The sequence below is a fragment of the Choloepus didactylus genome, chromosome 8, assembly GCF_015220235.1.
Source record: "Choloepus didactylus isolate mChoDid1 chromosome 8, mChoDid1.pri, whole genome shotgun sequence".
Taxonomy (NCBI): Eukaryota; Metazoa; Chordata; class Mammalia; order Pilosa; family Megalonychidae; genus Choloepus; species Choloepus didactylus.
This window is the reverse complement of record NC_051314.1, coordinates 36073901-36095496: the sequence shown is the minus strand read 5'-3', so window position 1 is coordinate 36095496 and position 21596 is coordinate 36073901. Positions and strand designations below refer to the sequence as shown.

Sequence of the window (21596 nt, the reverse complement as noted above, 5' to 3'; positions counted from 1 at the left end):
GACATTTTGGAGAAAGCCATTTTGAAATGCAACCTGGGAGCAAAGGACCAGCAAATGACAGTCATGTGCCTTCCCAGCTGACAGAGATATTCTGGAAGCCATTGGAATTTCTTCAGTGAAGGTATCCTCTTGTTGATGCCTCAGTCTGGACACTTTTATGGACTTAGAACTGTAAATTTGTAACCTAATAAATCCCCTTTTATAAAAGCCCATCCATTTCTGGCATTTTGCATTATGGCAGGTTTAGCAAACCAGAACAAGTGTTCATAGTTCTAAATTCCCCCTATAAGCCCTGCTTTACTATATTCTATAAGTTTTGGAATGTTTTGTTTTCATTTTCATTTATCTCAGACTATTTTCTAATTTCCCTTTTGTTATCTTCTTTGATCTATTGGTTATTTAGTAGTGTACTGTTTAATTTCCATATATTTGTAAATTTACTAAAATCCTCTGTTATGTATTTCTAATTTCATTCCATTGTGATCAGAGAACATGCTTGGTATGACTTAAATCCTTTCAAATTTATTGAGACTTGTTTAATGGTCTAACATGGTTAATATTAGTTTCCTGTGGCTGCTGTAACAGACAACCACAAATTGGGTGGTTTAAAACAACAGAAATTTATTCTCTCACAGTTCTGGAAGCCAGAAGTATGAAATTGAGGTGTTGGCAGTATTGGTTCCTTCCAAAATCTCTGAGGGAGAATCTGTTCCATACCTCTCTCTTAGCTTCTGGTGACTGCTGACAATTCTTGTCATTCCTTGACTTGCAGACACATCCCTCCAATCTCCACCTTTGTCTTCACATCACCCCATCTTCTCTTACAAGGACACTTGTCACTGAAGTTAGTGCCCACCCTAATCCAGGATGACCTCCTCTTGAGATCCTTAATTAGATCCTCAAAGACCTTTTATTCCAAACAATGTCACATTCACAGTTCTTGGTGGACATATCTTTTGGAGGGCCACCATTCAACCTACTACATAGTCTATGTGGGAGAATGTTCCATGTGCATTTTTTTTTATTACACACAAGCTTTATTTCACTTTGCCATTATTACTATTTTATAGATAAGAAAACTAAGACTTTTCATGAAAAATGAAATTCATAGTATAATGTACAATATAGTCAAAGATCTTGAAATAGAAGGTGTCTTACTCATCATTTCCCACCTTTAATCAACAAACATTATTCCTCTTTTAAAAGGTGAAAAACCTTCCCATATTATTTTCAACATACTGAAAATAAACATCACTAAACACCTTTAAATGATGACTAGATCTATATTTCTCTAGCACTTCAGAGTAAAAATAATTATAGTTTTTGTTAACTTGATAAGTAGCTTCATATTTCATTAAAATAGTAACTAAAATAGATTTCAATCTGGGGAACAGATAATGCCATTTGGTTTTAAACAGAATTGTATTTTAACCATCAAAGCTAAAGATACAGCAAGAAAATGACATTATCACTTGAAGGTTGTTTCAAGTCTATTTCACCACCTAATCATGGCACGCTTTAATTAATACCAGCAGAAAGTCTATGGAATTCTTGGATCAACCTGCTAAGCACATCAGGGAAAGTGCTAATACTCTGGATAGTTAGAAAAGCAAAGACAGTAGGACATCTTATTTGAACTTTTGAGATAATAAGACAATATAAAAATGGGAACCACTGTGAAATTTTTCTCATGTTGGTAACAAGAGCATCAATAGTTTAAATTGGTGGCATACTGAAAGGTTTAAAGAATAAAATAAGCAAGAGAGCACAAAAATTCACTTGAAATAAGAAAGGCTGTGCTATAACTTTTACAGGCATGAAGCTCCTTCAATTTCAAACAAGTCTGGTCAACTCTCGTTATTCATTAGGACTACTTCAAATATGCCAGTTTGCAAACAAGCAGCCTCTACATATGGCTCTTATCCACGACATACGACTTAGGATAAATTTGTTTATACTTTGACTCAACAGTTACATAAAGACTATAAAGATGACGATCTTGCATCACTAGTCAGTGAAATTTCTTGCCTTCTTTCATGATTTCTTCAATCTTTTTTTTCAGTAGATAAATGTTTTTCTACATAGTCTAAATCTTCCAAGTAAAGCTCATCACCTGGTAAAGGGTATAGCATCGCATTAGCACTTAGCATGGTGATCTTGCAGCCATCTTTCCCTCCCTTCTATTGCACGATCCAAACAAAATTTCTGCGAGTCAGAAAGAGAGGCAAAGTTTTCGAGTCTTCTTGTTTCATAGAACTGTGGGGGTGCCAACCAAATTTCTTTTGATATGAAATTTTCAGTTGCCTCTGACGGAGATGACCACTGGCGGTCCACCACCTCGGTTCAGGCAGCACAGGAAGAAGGCAGTGTTGAAGCGACGGCCGCCGGGTGGCACGAAGGGCGTGAGCCAGGCGCTCCAGTCATGCAGAGCCCATATGTGGGGCGTGCAGTCCAGGTGCGCGTGCAGGTGTAGGAAGTGGCGAGGGTCGCTGCGGACATGTGCGCGCGTCAGTTGGCCAGGCCAGGAGTGGCTTGAGCGCGCGGAGCCGGGCTCCGGCCGGGACCCCGGGGGCCGAAAGGGTGCCGCGGGGCCGCAGGAGTAGCATGCCCGCCCCCTCGAAGTCCAGGTGCATTTGAGAAGACTGTGTTTTCTGTTGTAGGGTGGAAAGTTCTATTGCTGTCTATTAGCTATAGTTGGTAGTGTTGTTCAAATCTTCTGTTTCCTCAATGACCATTTGCCCGGTTGTTCTATCCATTATTGAAAGTGACATATCAAAGTATACAGCTATTATAGCTGAATCGTCTCTTTCTCCCTTCAATTCTGTCAGGTTTTGATTCATATATTTTGGGGCTCTGTTGTTAGATGTATATATGTCTATAACTGCTATATCTTTCAGGTAGATTGACTATTATCATGATAAAATGTTTGTATTTGTTGCTAGTAACATTTGTTCTTTTAAAGTTTATTTTGTCTGATATAATTATAGCTATTTCAGCTTTCTTAGGTTTGCTGTTTGCATGATGTATCTCTCCCATCTTTTTACTTTCTTTTTTTTAATCATATTTTTATTGTAGAATGTAACATATACATAGAAGTGATAACCTTCCAAGTGAAATTTAACAAGTAGTTAGCGAACAAATTTCAAATAATATTATAGGTTACAATTCCATAGTTTCAGTTATTTCCTCATCGTGAAATATAACAGATATACAAAAAAGGTAATATCTTACCAAGTATGCTTTAGCAAGTAGTTATATAGGAAATTTCCAAAGTTGTTATGAGTTACAGTACCATAGTTTCAGTTGTTTCCTTAATATGAAATATAGCATATATACAAAGAGGTGATAGCTTTCAAATTACAATTTAACAAGTAGCTATAGAAAAAATTTCAAAGGATGCTATGTGTTACAGTTCCACCATTTCAATTCTTTCCTTCTAGCTATTCTAATACCCTATCAACTAAGAATAAGAAAATTATATAAAGATTCAGTATTCAAAATCCTTTGTTAAATTCCACCTGGTCTGTTGCTACCCCCTCTAGTTTAATCACTTTCCTGATCTTCAGGGATGTCTAGGCAATGACCTCCCTAAGCTGTTCATGTTAAAAAAGGGTGTCAACTTTATGAGAAAAGGGGACACACCTAGTTGATGTTCTTGAAGAGGCTATTGCCTCTGGGTTTGGGGGCTTAGCTGGCATAGGAGTTCTCTGAAGAATTTAAGTTTCTGAAGAATAAACTTAATGAGTGAAACCTTTTTAGAGTCTCAGATAGGGATCCGGGTATTCTTTAAGGTTTTCGGGACTACTGTTGACTTGGGCTTATCATACTGTATTCATTTGGCATATCTAGGTGAAGCTTGCATAGAAGTAACCTCCAGGACAGCCTCTTGACTATTTGAATTCTCTTAGCCACTGAAACCTTATTTTGTTGCCTTACTTTTCCCCCTTTTGGTCAAAAAGGCATTCTCAATCCTTCGATGCCAGTATCAGGCTCATTTGTGGAATCCGTGTCCCACATCACCAGGAAGACTCATTCATCTGAGGGGTCCTATCCCATGTTGGTGGGGAGGGTGATGGATTTATTTGCAGGGCTAGGCTTAGAGAGAGAAAGTCGACATTTGCACAACAAAAGAGGTTCTCTGGAGGTGACTCCTAGGCATAATTATAGGTGGGCTTACCCTCCCCTTTACCACCATAAATTTCACCCAAGCAAGCTTCAAGATTAAGGGCTTGACTTATACAGAAGGAGGTTCCTAAGTTCACATAGCATAGTTGAGTCCATGATAATCCATCCATATCTAACATAATTATCACTTAATTGTACAATACTCATCATTCTCTATTTTAAACAATTCTCATGACCCAAAACATGTCATAGCTCTTGTCAGCCCTTAATTATTTGTCCCTAGTATTTGTGTAGTATTAGTATGATATTTCTGTAAGTTATAGTCCCTAGTATGCAATAAGAAGATTTTTCCCTACTCTTCTGTTGTCAACTATCTGTGCTAATGTCATACCTTAGAAGTATATCATGCAAGCCCCTACCTATATTTGTGGTGCTGATCTAGGGAAAACATACCTTTAAACAACTCCTTTCAATCATATTCACCTTCAATACAGCTCTGATACTTATAATCGCATTAACAAATAATCGTCACCCCTATCCATTAGCATACCTTTGAATTCACCATCATTTACATATCTGAACATATTAGCTTACCATTCCCCCTCACTAGCTACTGTCTATCACTAGGTCCCCAATATTCTATATATAAGACAATGATTTTACATTGTTCAGATAGTTCATAGAAATGGTAATATACAATATCTCTCCTTTTGTGTCTGAGTTATTTCACTCAGAATTATATCTTCAGCGTTCATCCTTGTTGCCATGTTTCAGGACCTTGTTCCTTCTTACTGCTGCATAGTATTCCATCATATGTATATACCATGTTTTGTTTACCCACTCATCTGTTGAAGGACACTTGGATTTTTTCCATCTCTTGGCAATTGTGAACAATGCTGCTATGAACATCGGTGTACAAATGTCTGCTCATGTCACTGCTTTCAAATCTTCTGGGTATATACCAAGAAGTGGAATTGCCAGATCGTAGGGTAATTCAATATCTAATTTTCTGAGTAACCATGAAACTGTCTTCCCCATTGGGTGTACCATTATACAGTCTCACCAGCAATGAATAAGAGTTCCAATTTCTCCAAATCCTCTCCAGCATTTACTGTTTCCTGTTTGTTTAATGGCAGCCATTCTTACTCATGTGAGATGGTATCTCATTGTGGTTTTGATTTGCATTTCCCTAATAGCTAGTGAAGATGAACATTTTTTTCATGTATTTTTTGCCATTTGTATTTCCTCTTTGGAAAAATACCTTTTCATATCTTTTGCCCATTTTATAATTGGGCTGTTTGTACTGCTGTTGTTAAGTTGTAGGATTTCTTTATATATGCAGGATATCAGTCTCTTATCAGATAGATGGTTTCCTAATATTTTCTCCCATTGAGTTGGCTGCCTTTTCACCTTTTTGACAAAGCTTTTTGAGGCACAGAAGCACAGAAGCTTTCAATTTTGAGGAGTTACCATTTATCTATTTTTTCTTTCATTGCTTGTGCTTTGGGTGTAAGGTCTAAGAAGCAATCTCCTAACACTAAGTCTTGAGGATGTTTCTCTACATTTATCTTTTAGGAGTTTTATGGTAGTCACTTGTATTGAGGTCTTTGATCCAGTTTGAGTTAATTTTTGTATAGGGTGTGAGGTAGGGGTCCTCTTTCATTCTTTTGGTTATGACTACCCAGTTCCGTCCCAGTTCAGTGGATTTGGGGGCCTGATCAAAAATCAGTTGACCGTATACCTGGAGGTCTATTTCTGAACTCTCAATTCATTGCCATTTATCAATATGTCTATCTTTCTGCCAATGCCATGCTGTTTTGACCACTGTAGCTTTATAGTAGGCTTCAAAGTTTGGAAGTGTAAGTCCTCCCACTTCATCCTTCTTTTTTTAGGATGTTTCTGGCAATTTGAGACCTATTCCCTTTCCAAATAAATCTGATAACTAGCTTTTCCAAGTCTGAAAATTAGGTTGTTGGAATTTTCATTGGAATTGTGTTGAATCTGTAGATCAGTTTGGGTAGAATTGATATCTTAACAAGGTGTAATCTTCCTATACATGAGCAGGGAATAGTTCCCCACCTATTTAGGTCCTTTTTAATTTCTTTTAGTAAAATTTTGTAATTTTCTGTGTAGAGGTCTTTTATGTCCTTGGTTAAGTTTATTCCTAGGTACTTTATTTTTTTAGTTGCTATTATGAATGGAATTTTTTTTTTTTTTTGATTGCCTCTTCAGTTAGGTCATTACTAGTGTATAGGAACATTACTGATTTATGTGCATTAATCTTATATCTCACCACTCTGTTGAATTGTTTATTAGCTCAAGTAGCTTTGTGGTTGGATTCTAGAATTTTCCAAATATAAGATCATATCATCTGCAAATAATGACATTTTTACTTCTTCCTTTCCAATTTGGATTCCTTTTGTATCTTTGTCTTGGTGAATTGCTCTGGCTAGAACTTCTAGCACAATGTTGAATAATAGAAGTGGCAGTGGACATCCTTGTCTCATTCTCAATCCTAGAGGGGGGAAGGCTTTCAGCTTCTCACCATTGAGTACTATGCTGGCTGTGGGTTTTTCATATATGTCCTTTATCATAGTGAGAAAGGTTAGCTCAATTCCTACTTTTTGGTATGTTTTTATCAAAAGGGATGTTGAATTTTGTCAAATGCATTTTCGGTGTCTATCAAGATGATCATTTGATTTTTCTGTTTCAATTTGTTAATGTGTTGAATTACATTACCTGGTTTTCTTTTGTTGAGCCACTCTTGCATGCCAGGAATGAACCCCACTTGGTCATGGTGTATGGTTCTTTTACTGTGCCTGTGGATTCAATTCGCAAGTATTTTGTTTAGGATTTTTGCATCTATATTCAATAGGGAGATTGGCCTATAGTTTTCCTTTTTTGTAGTATCTTGATCTGGTTTTGGTATCAGAGTAATATGAGCTTCATAAAAGGAATTAGGTAGTGTTCCTTTTCAATTTTTTTGGAAGAGTTTGAGCAAGAATGATGTCAATTGTTTTTGGAAAGTTTGGTAAAATTCCCCTCTGAAGCCATCTGACCGTGGGCTTTTATTTGTAGGAAGATTTTTGATGACTGATTGGATCTCTTTGCTTGTGATTGGTTTGTTGAGATCTTCTGTTTCTTCTTGGGTCAGTCTAGATTGTTCATGTGTTTCCAGGAAATTTTCCATTTCCTTTAAATTGTCTAGCTTGTTGGCATACAGTGTTCATAGTATCCTCTTATTATTATTATTATTTTTATTTCTTTGGGCTCTCTAGTAATTATCTCCTTCTCATTTCTGATTCTGTTTATTTGGGTCTTCTCTCTTTTTGACTTTATCAGTCTAACTAAGTGTCTGTAAATCTTGTTGCTCTGCTCAAGGAATCAACTTTTAGTTTTATTTATTCTATTGGTTTGTTTGTTTGTTCTCCAGCTCATTTATTTCTGTTATTTCTGCTTTAATCTTTATTTCTTTTTCACTACTTGCTTTAGGGTTAGTTTGCTGATCGTTCTGTAGCCTCATCAGTTGCTCAGTTAGGTCTTTGGTTTTAGCTCTTTCTTGCTTTTCGATATATACATTAGAGCTATAAACTTCACTTTCAGCACTGTCTTTGCTGCCTCCCACAGTTTTTGATATGTTGTGTTCTCATTTCCATTTGTCTCTAGATAATTGCCAATTTCTCTTTCAATTTCTTCTTTGACCCACTTGTTGTTTAGTAATGTGTTGTTTATCCTCCATATGTTTGTGAAAGATCTGGTTCTTTGTTGGCTGTTGATTTCTAGTTGCAGTCCATTGTGGTCAGATTAAAAATTTCAATCTTTTTAAATTTATTAAGACTTGTTTTATGCCTCAGCATATGATCTATGCTGTTCCATGGGCACTAGAGAGGAATGTATATCCTGGTACTTTGGGATGTAATGATCTACATATGTCTATTAAGTCTAATTCATTTATCATATTCTTTAGGTTCTCAATTTCCTTATTGGTCCTCTGTCTAGTTGTTGTATCTATAGAAGAGAGTGGTGTATTGAAGTCCCCCACTATTATTGTAGACATGCCTGTTTCTCCCTTTTCTTAGCCAATGTTTGTCTCTTGTATTTGGAATTCCTTGATTGGGTGCATAAACATTTATGAATGTTATTTCTTCTTGGTGAATTATCCCTTTTATTAATCCCTAGTGTCCTTCTTTGTCTCTTATGACATCTTTACATTAAAGTCTATTTTGTCCAATATTAATATAGCTACCCCAGCTTTCTTTTGGTTGCAGTTTGTATAGAATATTTTTTTCCATCCTTTCACTTTCAGTCTCTCTTTGTGTTGCAAGGTATAAGTTGAGTCTCTTGTAAATAGCATATTGATGGGTCATACTTTTTAATCCACTCTACCAGTCTGTATCTTTTAATTGGAGAATTTAATCCATTCACATTCTAAGTTATTACTGTGAAGGGAGTTATTGAACCAGCCATCTTATCATTTGTTTTTTAATTGTGAGATCTATGTTTTCCCTCTCTCTCTTTTTTCCTTTAAGTTACCCTTACTAATACTCTTCAGTTCTGTGCTCTTCTCCAGACCTCTTTCTCATTTCTTTTCTTCTTTTTTTTTTTTTTTTACAGGTGGTAGTGTTCCCTTTAGTATTTCTTTCAGGGCTGGTCTCTTGTTAACAAATTCTCTTAGAATTTGTTTGTTTTTGAAAATTTTAAGCTCTCCTTCAATTTTGAAGGACAGTTTTGCTAGATAAAGAATTATTGGCTGGCAATTTTTCTCTTTTGGAATCTTAAATACGTCATGGCACTGCCTTCTTGCCTCCATGGTGCCTGCTGCATAGTCAGTACTTAGTCTTATGTTGTTTCTCTTTTATGTGATGAATTGTTTCTCTGTTGCTTTTTTCAGAAGTTTCTCCTTCCCTTCAGTGTTTGAAAATCTAATCAGTATGTCTTAGAGTAGGTTATTTTGGATTTATTCTATTTGGACTTCGTTGGGCATCTTTGATTTGCATATTTATGTCATTTAGAAGTTTTCACCAACTATATCTTGAAACACTCTTCCTAGCCCTTTACCTTCTCTTCTCTTTCTGAGACATCAATGATTCTTATATTTGTTCATGTCATGTTGTCCATCATTTCTCTGAGATCCATTTCAAATTTTACAATTTTCCCCCATATGTTCATTTGTGTGCTTGCATCCAGTTAATCTATCCTCAAGTTAACTGATCCTTTCTTCTGCCTCTTCAAATCTGCTATTGTGTGTCTCTAGTATATTTTCAATTTGATCCACAGTGTTTTTTATTTCCATATGGTCTGCTGTTTTTTAATTTCCTATTTCAAATTCTTGTTTGTGCTCTTGTAGAGTCTTCTTGATTTCCCTTATGTCTTGTTGAAGTTGTTTTGGAGATTTTTTGTACTTCTTTAATTAATTGATCCAAATTTTGTGTCTGTTCTGGCTTTTTAATTTGCTCATTTGGCTTATCCATATCTTCCAGATTCTTCAAGTGCTTTATAATTTTCTGTTGGCTTTGGGGCATTTGCTTGTCTTGATAGGGTTATTCTGGGAAAAGCTGGATTATTTGAGTATTTACATACAATTTGGTAAAGCTTTAGCTTGCAGGAGTTCAGTTTCCCAATCCTACCAGCAGGTGGCACTGTGGAGGTACAGCTTGCTGGAGTGCAGTTTCTCTAACTACCAGCAAGTGGAGCTCTCAAGTAGGTCTTCCTTGAACTTCTCCTGTGCCATGGATGGAATGCAAACTGGGAGGGGAACCAATCAGTGCACCGGATCTTTGTGTGTACTGGGGACTGCCTGTCCTGGGTCTGTGACGTGGGCCCTGAGCAGGTAGGTAGGGAGTCTACTCAAGGGTACCCTAAAGATGGTACCCACTCCCTGCCTGCCTATGAGTCTCTGGGGTGTGGAAGGGGTTCCTGATGATCAGTATGTTGCCTCTCCCTTCCCCGCTTCTCACCATTGCACCCCCCAGACTTCCGTGAGGGGAGAGCAAATGCTGCCTGCAGGGTTCCCTCACAAGAGCTCCCTGCTGTCTGGCTGTGGAGGATCACCTCCTCAGCTAACCGCCAAGGTAGGTGCATGGGTGTGCAGAGCCTCTGCTCACTCCCTCACTCGATGGTGGTCTCACTATTGCCGGCATGGGAGGTAGTCCGGATGGGAACAAACTCACCATGTCTCTCTTTTTCTTGCTGTCCCCTCCACATCCTGACCCTCAATGACTGGTCATACCTGAAACCACAGTCCCTGGCATCATCCAGCCCCTTTCTAGTTACTTTCAGGGAGGAGAATCCTGTTTCACATCACCTACTTGGCCATCTTCCTGGAAGTCCCCCGTCCTTTAACTTTCAATCTATTCATATCTTTGAATCTAAAGTATGTCCCTTGTAGATAACATATAGTTGGATCATTTTATTTTAATCCAGTCTGACAATCTCTGCCTTTTGAGTGGATTATTTAATGCATTCATATTTATTGTTATTATTGATATAGTTGACATTACAGCTCCCATTTTATTGTTTATTTTCTCTGTCACATATCTTCTTTGTTTCTACATTCCTCCTTTACTGCCTTCTTTTGCATTAACTGAATATTTTCTGGTCTAACACCTTCATTCATTTAATGATTTTTCACTGTATTTTTAAAGTTATTATCTTAGCAGTTGCTCCAGGTCTTACCATATACATCATAGTTTTATCAGAATTGACTTCAGATTTATACTAACAATTCTAATGAGATATGAAAAATTTGGTCCTATATATCTCTGTTCCCTCTTCCCCCTTTTATTCTATTATTGTTATAAACCCAACAATGTATTGTTATATTAATTACTTTATATAATTTTATGTCTTTTAAAGAAGCCAAGAGAGAAAAAAAGCATATATAGAGTTTGTTATGTTAACCTTCTTATTACCATTTCTGATTCTTTCCTCTGTTCCTGTGGATTTGAGTTATCATCTGGTGCCATTTCCTTCCTCCAATACAGCCTACTTCCACTCACCTATTTTGTTTTATTATTGTCAAATATATTATATTTCTATATGTTATGGAACCATCAATACAATTATAATACATATTGATTTATACAATTGCTTTTTAAAATCAGTTAAAGGAAGAAAGGAGAAGAATATGCAATTATACTGCCTTTTTAAGTTACCTACGTAATTACTTTTACAGATACTCTTTTTTGCATACGTGGAATCAAATTATTATCTTGGGTCTCTTGTTTTCACCTTGAATAACTTTCTTTAGTTTCTTAAAGTGGGTCTATACTTTTTGCATGGTGTCTTTGTATCTTTTCTTTCCTCTCACTTAATAATGTTCCATGCCATTTTCTGTCAGCTGTTTGAAAAAACACAACAAACAAACAAACTTATGTCTACATGATGTTCTGTGACCAATGTATATCTAACCATTCTCCTAGGGGGTGGTTTTCAAAACTTTTTTCTATTACAAATGATGCCATTACGAACATCTTTGCACAAACTTTCCTTAGGACAAATTCTCTTGAAAATATTTAAAAATTCTAAACTGCACAAGTAATCTGTGTGTACATTTATGTATAAAACCATTCAGACAGTACAAAGTCCTCCTTCAAAATTGCCCTCCATGGCTGTCCCCATCTCCTTTCCAAACAAACATTCTTATTGGGTTGGTGTGTGCACCTTTTTATATATTTTTTTATGCTTTTACATGCACACACATACACAGAAAAAGAGAAAGAGAGGGATTGAGAAATATAGGGTTTTTTGTTTGTTTGTTTTTTTGGTGGTGGTGGTGGTTTTATTTTTATATAAATGGACCAATCTTTTATATGCTGTTCTTCACCTTGTTTTCTTTACTTAACATGTTTAGGGGATCTTTCTATGTCATAATTTGAAGTCCAGAGCTTCACTGAATAAGTATTTATTGGGTTTCTTCTATGTGCAGACCCTGGGGATACAGAGATTATGGAGTTTTATTGTCACATATGGTTGTACAAATGTTAGAATTCCTGTTGTATTGAATGTGTAGGGTTTTTCCAAGGACAGATGCTTAGAAGAGGAATTATTTTGTCAAAATACATGAACAGTTAAAAGTCTCTTGACATGTATCATGAAATTGGTTTCCAGGAAGTGGGGCCAGTTTATATTCCCACGAGGAGTATATGTGATTGCTGGCCTGCTAATTTGGTAGATGGAAAATTTTAGCTTTAATTTGCATTTTTATTTTACTGCTGAGATTGAATATTTTTCATGTTCATTAGGCAATTGTATTTTCTCTATGGATTGTTAGATTTTTCTCTTTTGCCCAGTTTTTAATAAGGTCTATGTTTGTGTTTTCTTATTTATTTGCATAAATGCAATATATTGCAGATATTTTTCTTCTGATTTTTTATTGCAAATATTCTCTCATTTGATTTTGCACTCTAATTTTGCTTTCTGACTCTTTGATGAACAAAACTATTTTACTTTTTAAAGGGTCTCATTTTAATTAAGTCAAATCATCTGTTTTTTCTACTTTGTTCTTTCTTATATAGCTCTTATGCTTACAAAATCCTTCCCATCACAAGACAAATAATTGTATATATACTTAGTTATTGGTTTCATTTTTTTCATAATGCCATATTTTTTAAAAAAATATGGTTTTACTGAGATATAATCACACAGCATACAAACCATCTGAAGTATACATTCTCTGGCTCACAGTATCATCACATAGTTGTGCATATTACCCCATGATCAATTTTAGAACATTTTCATTACCCCAAAAAATAAATAAAAAGAAAAAGAAAACTCAAATCCTCCCATACCTCCTATCCCTCCCTATTATTGACCCAAAGTATTGGTGTGGCCCATTTGTTATTGTTGATGAAAGAATATTAAAATATTACTGTTAACTATAGTCCATAGTTTGCAATAGGTGCATTTCCCCCCATATGCCGCTCTATTATTAACTCCTTGTAGTAGTGTACATTTGTTCTAGTTCATGAAAGATCTTTTTTATATTTGTGTAGTTAATCATGGACATTGTCCACCACAAGATTCACTGTTCTACATTCGCCTGTTTTAATCTCCAACTTTCATTCTGGTGACAGACATGACTCTAAACTTCCCCTTTCTGCCACATTCACACTGGTTTCATTTGTAACATCAAACATTTTAATCCACCTGAAAAAAATTTAATGTAGGGAGTAAAGAAGGATCTAACTTTCTTTCTTTCTTCCCAAATTGGTCTCACACAAATTATTGAGTGACTCTTTCTTCGGCCATTGTTTCTGATGCCATGGGACTCTCTGTCCTCATTTGTCCATGGGAGACCCTTATCTTTATTTATGTTTTTTACCTTCTTCATTAATTCTTACTCCCCATTGCCTTAGGCTCCAAGGACATTCACTTTAATGTGTTGATACAGGTCCTTGAATAATATAAGTATCCATATAACATGCATTGTTTTACATATGTGCTTTAAGTGTGCATCCAATGATAAAATCTCATGGGTAATTTTGTTTTTTATTTGATCAGTCTTGTTTGAGTTTTATTTATTTCATTCATCTTGTCAAATAATTTATCTTTGGTTGATTAATCATAACCTTTATTATTTCTTTCCCTTGTATTTTACTGAGTTTATTCACTCTTTTCCCAATTTCATAATTTAATAATTTAGCTTCATTTCTTTTGATTTCTTGTTTTCTAATAAATGCATTTAAAGCTATAAGTTTTCTTCTTGGCATTACTCTAATTGTGTTTCACAGTTTTTTCCATGTAGAATTTTTGATGTTATTCAATTCTAAGCATTTTTAAATATATCTTATAATTTCTGCTTTAAGCCCAGAGTTATTTAGTAGAATATTTTTTAATTCTCAGACATAAGGAATGATTTTTACTGTCCTTTTGTTATTGATGTCTAATTTTATTAAAACACTTGGTAGGATGCTCTTTATAATTAATTAAAATTTCTTTTGTGATTAACTTTCATGAGTGTTCTATATTTGCTTGGAATTTGTATGCTTTGCTTGTTGCATGTTTCCTCTTTTCAATCGGTTGTGCAAGGGATCCATATCTTTATTTTTTTTGTCTGCTTGATGTATCCGTTTTTGAGGAGGATATGTGAAATACACAACAACAATTTTACTTTCAGTTTCTCTCCATAGTTCTGCCAGCTGCTGCTTTAGATGCTCAGTCAGTAAGTTTTATCAAACCTGGTCCCTTTTTCTAATTTTTAATATCCCTCTTTATTCTCTGTATTTTTTTTGGCCTTGAATTTCATTTTGTCTGACAACAAAATTTCCTAAGTAATTTACTTTACTTTACTTTCCGTTTATCTTGTAGCATTCTTCTATATTTATTTCTCTTCTTTGAATAATTTTTTCAAAAGTTCTTTGCATGACAAACCTTTTTTTTTTTTTTTTTTTTTTTGTATCCATGCATAGAAAAGATAATTTAGCTGGCTACAAATGTCAGCATAATACATCAAGATGGAAAGTCTTTTCCTTGATCTTGTCTGGCACTCTATAAGGACTTTAAGGCTGAAAACAGTTTACTTAATTCTGGGAAGTTCTTTGTCATCCTTTCAAGCATTTTCTGCTCTCTGTTGTTCCTATTACTCCTGCTGGGATTCCTATTATGTGCATGTTGACATTTCTATGGCTATCCTCCTTATCTATTAACTTTTCATATATGTTTTCCATCACTTTATCCCTTCTGAATATGATATAACAGTTTCTCAACTTGATCTCCCAGCTCAGCAATTTGTTCTTCACCTGTATTCCTTGAGTTATTAATCTCACTTACTGGAATAAGGAATTTCCTTCTTTAATATAAGGGCCTTCTTGACATTGACCTTTTCTAAATAGTGGCAATTTTAAATATAGGAAACATTAGTGAGTTAAAGCATTCCTTATTTTTTTTTTTTAGCTAATATTTGCACATTTTCTTAGTATTGTTCAAAATCTTTGCCTCCCCCGTGCCTTTGACAGATGGTATCCCTTCCTGGATCGTTCATTTCACTGGTTTCTAACTTTAGATTTACTTTCACTTGTTACTTTACTTAGCAGGTGCAACAAAACAAGGAACAAGTGTGCCACGGCACTTTCTGCTAAACTGAAAAGCTAAAATAAATTTTTAAAAATCCAAGATTTCTACCTGGTTCTTCCTTAGTTTGTTAGTTTTTGTTTCATGTTATGTATTTTAATTTGAAGGATTTTAATGCTTAGTTTGCATTCATTATTTATCTACTCCATTAATTCTGCTGCTTCTTATTTCGTCATCTTTATTTTAAAGGCATTTTTCTCTTTGAGCTTCTATTCCCTTGGGAGCACCAGCTTTTGTAATTAGCAACATGTAAAGTGGGGCAGTCAGGATCTACCTTGTGGTGGAGTCTGACCTTGGGAGGTGTGGGGCTCCCTCTCCCAAGATGTAGAGTCGACACACACACAGACACACACACATTCACATACACACAGACACACACACGAGAGGGTCTGCAGCACAGCCCATCTCACGGACAGCAGGTGACTCCACCCCTTAGTGACTCTCGGTTCTTCTGGCCTTTTCCAATAGCTTTCCTCTCCTGGGGGTGGGCAGGAGAGCAGGTGGGAGCACCTGTGCTGGGCTAGTCCACCGGCACCTGTTCTTTTCCTCACCCTGACTAGCTCCATGGCCACCCAAATGTTACTCTGCCAACCCTGGCACTGGAGTCAGTACCAAATTTTTTTCTGCCTCTCCAGAGAGCAGGTAAAAATCCACCTGGGGAATTGTGGGAGAAAAAAAGAACATAGCTTCTCAAAACAACCCCTGCCCCTAAGGTGAGTCTTCCTCTCCCAGGATTGTCCTCTATTCCCCCAACTCTCCTGGCTCTCCAGAAGTTTCTCACCATGTTCATATCAGTTTTACAGAGCTATGCACTTCTCGTTTGATCAGGTCCACTGCTGCTGGGAATTCATTTCCTGCTGCTCATTAGCTCTTGCCTGACCTGTCTCGTTGCTGTTCCTCCAGGCAGCTAGGGTGTTTGTGCTTTTGAAATTTGTTCCCTCTGCTGGGACAACTCCCTGCCATCCAAGCACGTCCCAGTAACACACGCCTGGTAATCCTGCCAGGGCCAGTACTTTCCAGATGGCATTTAGAGTTATTTTGTTAAGTTGTTCCCTCTGCCAATCTCACTGAAATTTTGATTAGGAGGGGCTCTTGGGGATACGACTGAAATTGCACTGAACCTATTTGAACAGAATTAGCCTATTTAGAATAGTCAAGACTCTCCCACTGAGGGAGCATGACAAGTTTCTCTCTTTCCATATTTTTCTGGCTGTTGGAAAGGGGATATACACGTTTTAACCATCACACTTTGAATTGGTGATTGCTAAGAAAGAAATGAGTTTGAATAGTGGAAGTGGAAGCCCCTACTAGATTTGTGCTGAACTCTCCAGTTGGTTGACTTGAAATTCTCAGCAAGAGAATCAGTAATATGTTGTTAACAAAGAAGAGGCCATTATCTACAGCCAGTGGAGAAATTGTTCTTTTGTCCTCTTCCAAGAGTACATAACTAAGTATTATTTGATCAGATAAATTCTATTCTATCTTGGCACACACATATGACTTTCTGGGCTTACCTGAAATGACAAGTAAATTATTTTTAAGGTGAGCTAATAAAGAGAGTGCAGCAGTACGTAGGGCAGATCCAGGAATATGAAATAGAAGCTTCAGTTGAGGCAGACCCAGAAATAGGGACTAGAAACATTGGCAGGGAGGATCCTGGCAGAAGGGGTGCCCTTCATCCCAGTTTCTGCAGCCATTCATTCTGCCCCCAGGCAGAAAGGGTAACTAGACGTTGAGAGTAGTGATAAGTGACACTAAATAGCTAGGGACCCCTGAGTAAGCTTTTTATTGTCTTTGAGCCTCAGTGTTCTCATCTGGAAAAGAGGGCCATGATACTGCCCCCTGAATGTTGTTGTAAGAAGTTTAAGAGATAATACCTATAGGCAGAGAGTTTCACACACAGTGCCTGGTCCTTAATAGGTATTCAGAAATGTTAGTTCCCTCCCCAAAACATTCATTAATCATTTCTCTTTCTATGTGAATGTTAAAACATGCAGCAGAATCCATTCAATTAATTTTCCGGGAATGTGAATGTCTTTACATTTCACTTACAGATGTTTTTCTACTTACATTGCAACTGTGTTCCTTTAAGTTCTTACAAGTTAGGAACACAATTTGCAATTAAATTTGTGAATGGGTATCTGAAATTCGTGAAAACTTATCTCCAAACATGCTTTACTATTTTGCCCCTACTAATGTGCAGTTTAGCTACAAAACTTTTCCTTTCCTGAACTGTCTCATTTTGTCACTTTTCCTGGTCCTAGGGTGTAAGCAAGTGGAGGGTAGAGTTAGTTTCCACTTCAAGAGTTACACAGTGAACTTTCAATATTTATCTGTTCTCCTTGTTCGTTCACAAATGGGCTATTGTTAGCTTTTCTCCGTACTCCTGTGAACATGGGGAACTGATTTGTTGTCAAAATTTTTGCAGCTGGCTGCTGGGCCAGTATTTTGTAATCCATTCTGAAAAGTTAAAGAGCTCCGAGTTTTTCATGTCAGTTGCATTTCCCGTGTTAGAGATACTTGTGAGAAATGGTTAAGGTTTGGTTGGGCCATCTGTGTTCTTTTTTCAGCTTGTCTTAAAGAAGCACAGGGAGTCCAGATTCCTAAGGCTGCTGGAAACCAACTATTTAATCCTTTTCTGTTTGGTGCTATAACTTTTCCCAAAGACATTATTATTTACTCCACTTCTAAGCGTTGCTTTATTTTTGATATTTGTGTGATTTGTCCTTTTGATATGTGCAGGTATTTTCTAAGTTGTTTTCTTTTTCTCTCTCTTTATGAATGATTCTTAAGGAGTTCTGGACTTTTGAATGCATACGAGACTTTTAAATGTCATGGACCAATAAAAGACAGAAGAATATCATCTTCTATCATTATCATTTTATAAAAAGACATTTTAACATTAAAACAAGGAAGGAAGTAATCTTGGAATAAAGGGGGATCCTTTAAGTGAGAGCATTTAAAAGAAACCTTGCTACATTGTCATTTTTCTCTTCCGGCTTGGGACCGCTGCAAAACTCCACAAAGACACTGGGGAATTGTTGCCTTAGAGCTCTGTTCATGAGCTTTTACCCGTTTGCTTTGAGCACTTTCTCTTGCTGCCTTTATTCTGTCAAGGTTGTTCCTACCTGGTTGTCTCCTCTCTCCAGCAACACTCAGAGACCTTTCCCTCAGGCAAAGTCCTTGCTGCCACACGGGAGAGCTTTGATCATCAATTCTGTTAGGCTTGGTGTCAAGGAGCTGGGGATAGAAAGAGCCCACCAGAGGCAGCAGCTGTTAGCTCTGAGGAAGCCAAGCAGCTGTTCGCCATTGTTTCGGGGCTATCTCATCATTTATCATGCCCAAAGGTGGCATTACAGTTTTCCTTCATCCTTGTCCTTCTCCTCACCCAGCCTAGGAGAACACAATGCTTTAATCGTGGTGCCATTACTCAAGGTCTTGATCGTTTGTATTGCTTTTCTTCAGGACTGTCTGTACGTTCCCTGAGTTATACTCTGGAGTGTGTTCCAATGTCAAACACAGAATACAGGCCTCCTTAGCTCAAGGACTACTACCCTTTTGGCTTTGATCAGGTTTTCTCTTGGAATTTCATCCAGGGCCTCTGCAAAACTGAGAAGATGAAGTGTTGGGTGTGTTTGGGCGTCCCTTGCTGTGCCCTTCATTTCATGTCCGTGTATCTTTTGTTGTGAGAGCTGGTGACTTCATGCTTTCTGTCTTCCTCCAGAGTGCAAGTAATCTGATAAAACCACACACAGCAAGGGGTTAGGAGTTTAATTTTCTCCCTCTGAGGTTCTTGCACACAATGAAATGGAAAGAGGTCCCAGCTTTGGAGTTTGGAAGCCTGAATTCCAGTTACAACCCTTTTGCTGCTACATGACCTTGGGCAAGTCATTTCATTTCTCTGAGACTGTATTTTTTCATCAGCAAAATGAGGATGATAATAATAAGATTTACCTCACAGGTTCGATGCAAAAATTAGATGAGACCGTGAGTAGTCAAAATTTTTTACCGTCTACAAAGTGTTATCATGATTGATTATTGATAGTCCTTTTATTGGGTTGTAAATAGTAGAAATCTGCTTGAGCTTACTTGAGTTAGGATATTGGATTTGATCAACCAAGTTTCACATAGAGGCTATGAGAAGGCAAGAATTTCTTTCCCAACTATGGCAGATCCTGCTAGTGTTCACCAATAATTGATTCTTCTCACCTTAATAGACACAAGGCTAAGCTGTATTTCCTAGCCATCCTCACATCTAGGTGGAACTATGTGACTGAGTTCTAGCCAATGGATTGTGGGAGGAAGTGAATATGCCTCTTCCAGGCCTGATTACAGAACATCTGTGTGATTTTTCATGTTTTCTCTCTTCCTTCCATCAACTAAATGGAATGATGCTGGGGAGATCTTGAAGCCAAAAGATGATGAAGACACAAGATGGAAGGAGCCTGGGTCCCCAAGTCACTGCTTGGAAAGAGCTGCAGAGGAGAGCTACCTGATCATAGGCATTGGCTTTGGACTTTGCTTGACCAAGAATAAACTTATACTGTGTTAACTCATTGAGTTTGGGGGTTATTTTTTTGGAAGATAGTCTATCCTAATACACCCTATCTTGAGTCTATTTCTCCCTGCCCCTTGCATCATTTATCTCTCTTGCTGCAAACTAGCTTTCTCTGCCTTCTTACTCATCATAGCAAAAACTTACCCACCAGCAACTGCAACCAAGTTGACCTTCCTTCCATGCAAGAGAATAGCCTGTTTGCAATTTAAAACACTTAATTAGTATTTGAAACTCCTACGAGAGGGCTCTCTTAGGCCCTCCTTGTACTGGGTGTTGATCCCTGAACCAATCAATATGTGGTGTCTATGAGGATAAGGAGGAGGGGCAATTCCCAGAAAAGAGGTGCTTGCAGCCAATACAAAACATGTTTTCCACATTGCTCCATATATAATTCCAGTTAGCACTTTAAAAGAGGGGAGAATGGAGGCATACTCTCCTTCTTATATATCCCCAAGGATTGAATCTCTAGTTGTGGCTTTTCAGTCATCAGGTAATGGTTTACATCTTAGGGCTAGATAGATTTTCCCAATTACCCTTAATTCAACAATATTGCCCACCAGTTTTGTGAGGCAGTGGGTTAGATGCTGCATGTTCTGGCCTGTTGGCCGCACCAGACATGACAAACATGCTAATATCAGGAGTAGGTAAGGAGTGAGAATCATTATCTTGTGCATTGGTACTTAGAGTATGATGCAGGAAAGTGACCTTGGGATGGTTCTACAATATGCAGTAGACAAAAATCTGACTTTGATTATTCTGAAAGCACAGAATGAATATTAAAAACAAGGCCCACAAAAACGTTTTCTTTTCCATGTAAACAATTCTCCTTATCATTGTCACATCCCAGCTCCTACAAGATAGTAAAAATCTTTAACATGGCATGCAAGGCCCTTTGTGAGCTGCTTTCTTTCCCTCTCCAGCTTGATATCCTACTGGGTCATCCCAGAGACTTCACCTGCTAGCCTTTTGTCAGAATAAACCAGGAGCAAATTCCTGAAAGTACCATGTTATCTCAAGCCTCAGTTCTCCCCAGAATTTACACATGCTTTCCCCACTACCTGAACTAGCGCTTTCCCCTCACCAGCAAATAACCCTGGCTGATTCAGGGTGCAGATTCAGCCTCACTTCTTCCACTCACCTTCCAGGACTAGCACACATGATTTCAGTTAGGGCATCTTTCCTCTGTGCTTTATTAAACACCTAAATACATTTTTTTTTTTTAATAATATATCCCCCCTCCAATTGCAAAGGTCAAAGCATTAATGCTAGAAACTTTGGAATCTCTAAATAAGCACAAAAAAGAAAATAAAAATCTCCTATATCCCACCATCCAGGGAGAAAATGTGTGGATGGACAGACAGACACATATTGGCCTATCTATCTATCTATACATACATACATATATATTTTTAGGATAAAGTCCTAGAAATAGAGTTGCTTGACTAAGGGGTGTCCAGACAAGATCCAAAGACAAGAAACCAGAGAGAGTTACTATCTTGGGTCTCTTTCTAAAAAGAGAAAAACCTTCTCAGGAGCCTCACTCCCCAGGAGATTTACCTTTAAGTATCATGGACAGAAATGCATCAAATGCCTATGCACGAAGCAGGTACTGGCAAAGACAGCGAGGCTACCTGATTGGCTTAGGCCATCAAGGTGTATCCTATGGGTTCCAACACCTGAAAAAAAAAAAAAAAAGAAAGAGAGAGAAGCATAAAAATTGGTTTTTGTTAGTGAGGAAGATTTGGGGTAGGTATTATATAGGAACCAAGTGGCTTCCATATTTGCTGAGGACATTAAAATGTTTAAAAATCTTTTCCAATTTGATGGGTGACAAATAGTTCCT

The 21596-nt window shown here is 37.2% G+C and overlaps 1 pseudogene; it reads right to left on the bottom strand.

Annotated features, from left to right (window-relative positions):
• Positions 1 to 1906: 1906 nt before the first annotated feature.
• On the bottom strand, positions 1907 to 10329 carry LOC119542596 (annotated as a pseudogene).
• Between the last annotated feature and the right edge of the window lie 11267 nt (positions 10330 to 21596).